The 2471-nt window shown below is 44.0% G+C and overlaps 1 non-coding gene across 1 annotated transcript; it reads right to left on the minus strand.

Annotated features, from left to right (window-relative positions):
* Positions 1-289: 289 nt before the first annotated feature.
* On the minus strand, positions 290-396 carry LOC120251006. The gene has a single exon (XR_005533331.1). It is a non-coding gene; the product is annotated as a small nucleolar RNA R71 (small nucleolar RNA).
* Positions 397-2471: the final 2075 nt, after the last annotated feature.

Raw genomic sequence — 2471 nt, forward strand, 5'->3', positions numbered from 1 at the left:
GAGTTTTGAGCTCAAGCCGGGCTTCATCCAGATGTTACAGCAGTCAGTACAGTTTAATGGTTTGGCCGATGACGATACAACCAATGATATTGAGAATTTCTTGGAAGTGTGTGACATGCTCAAGGTTAATGGGGTTATGGATGATGCTCTCATGTCAAGGGTCTTCCCATTTTCCTTGAAGTGGAGAGCAAAGAAATGGCTGTATTCATTACCTAGAGCATCGATCACTACTTGGGAGGAGATGGTAGAAGCTTTTCTTGCCTAATATTTCCCTCCCAGAAAATCTGTGAAGCTCATGAATGAAATATCCTCTTTTGTGCTAACAGAATTAGAGTATCTTTTTGAATCATGGGATAATTTCAAGGATCTCCTACAGAAATGTCTTCAGCATGGGTTCCCCGAGTGAATGATTATCCACACTTTCTATAATAGTATGAACCCAAACACAAAGCAATTATTAGATGCTATAGTAGGAGGTACCTTAGGGAGCAAGACCAGGTGCCTTAGGTAGCAAGACCACCGAAGAAGCCTGACAGATCATTGAAGAGATAGCTATGAACAGTTATCAGTAGAACACATGAGATAGGAAGAAGGTAGCCAGACTTTATGAGATCGATGCGGTCACAACATTGGTGGCTCAGGTTAAGTCCTTGAGCAAGAAGTTAGACACTCTAACTTCTACTGGAGGGGCAGCAGTGATGAGTTGCACTAGGTGTGGGAGAAGACATGCTCCATCTGATTGCTCAATTTCTATTGGTGGTGCCACTTCTGTGGAACATGTTAATTTTGTAGGTAATGCAATTAGAGGTTAAGAAAATCCGTATAGCAACACCTACAACCCGGGGTGGAGGAGCCACCCAAACCTTTTTTGAAGTAATCAAGGGCAACGGAAGGCTATGGCACCACCGGGTTTCTGACAAGATACCCTTGCTTATATCCCGCAAGTGCACAGGCTTGTCGAAGTAATAATCCTGGGTGAGCGGGGCAGAATCCACAGGGAGTAGGGAGTGAAAATACTTAATTTGATTCTTAGCTATGTGGAATATCAATAGTGATAAGTGTGAAATTGATTCAATTCTCAACAATAAAAACAACAAGTGAAAGAGCAAAAGTAAGAAGAGGGTAAGGCAATCGATAAAGAATGGGGTACTCGGATAATGCTTCACCTAGGATGATCACTTCAAGTGCAAGAACTCTCTATTATGCTTTCTAATCAATCCAATGGTGAGTTGTGGAAATCCTTACATACATAGTCCGAAATCTAAGGTCAACTATGCCTAACTCTATACATGTCCCGGAGGAGAAATCGAAAAATCTCAACACCTCGCACTCGCATAGTGTTGCAATGAGCTCTAGGGATTCCAAGTGATAAATCTCTTCCTAAATATAGACCTACCCCTTTGGTCCAGATGGAAGGTCCCTAGCCACAATTAAGCCCTAGATACTAAGATCCTCTCAACGTTTCACTCCATTGCACGCGCAACTAGGCCCCAGCGGAGGTTCATCCCTTAGACCATTCACTCCATTATGGCTGCAAAGAACTCGAGGAACGGAGGTAGAATCTATCACGTCGGAGGGGAAAGGGGACGCTCTTGTACCTCTCGACTCACTCTCTCAACCCTCTCGAACCTAGCTTTGTCTAACGCTAGTGGTGTGTCACTCACTCACAAGGTTACCAACAAGAACTCTCAACCCTAGTGTCACTCTAGGGGAAATGTTCATACAATCAAGCATTCAAGGTTGGAACTCACAATAAACATCAATTTATTGAAAGCATAATAAAGAAGTTCAATGAAACGAATACATCCTAGGGTTCACAATCATCCAAGTACCCACTAGGGGTTTATCTCTACATGGAGCTTAATACAATCAAAGAAACCGAATGTAAAAGCAATGAATCCATAAAGAAACCCCCTCGATGATCGTGTCGATGGTCTTGTGGAGAGTCCTCTACTCGTCGTCCAAAGATTCCTTCGTCCAGTATAGGATACGCCTCGATCGAAGCTCCCCTACCAACCTTCTTCCTAATGGAATCACGATGTCGGAGCCGTAGAACTTCCCCAAAACCCTGGCCAATACCCCTCGAAACCCTAGCCGAAGTCCTCTCACAAGTTGGGGAAAAGACGGAGAAAAGAATACCAAAATCGGGGCTGAATTGGCTTTAAATAGGGGTGGAATCGGGCGACTCCACGGGCGTGTATGGAACACGCGCCCGTGCGAAATTTCCACACGGCCGTGGATAATTTCCACACGCCCGTGTGGATTCTCTGTTTCTGCGATTTTCGGTCGGCTGTGAACAGTAATTGATACAGTGATTTCTTCGGTAACCTGCTACAGTACTATGCCAAAAAATACTCCCGAATCCATTTTTCATCGAGGTAACATAAACGGGCACACGTTTATGCCGTGGATCGCTTTGCTTCTTCAATGACGGATAAGATGATGGAGATCTTGTTTTATGTGCATAAGTC

The sequence above is a fragment of the Dioscorea cayenensis genome, chromosome 19 (assembly GCF_009730915.1).
Source record: "Dioscorea cayenensis subsp. rotundata cultivar TDr96_F1 chromosome 19, TDr96_F1_v2_PseudoChromosome.rev07_lg8_w22 25.fasta, whole genome shotgun sequence".
Classification (NCBI taxonomy): Eukaryota; Viridiplantae; Streptophyta; class Magnoliopsida; order Dioscoreales; family Dioscoreaceae; genus Dioscorea; species Dioscorea cayenensis.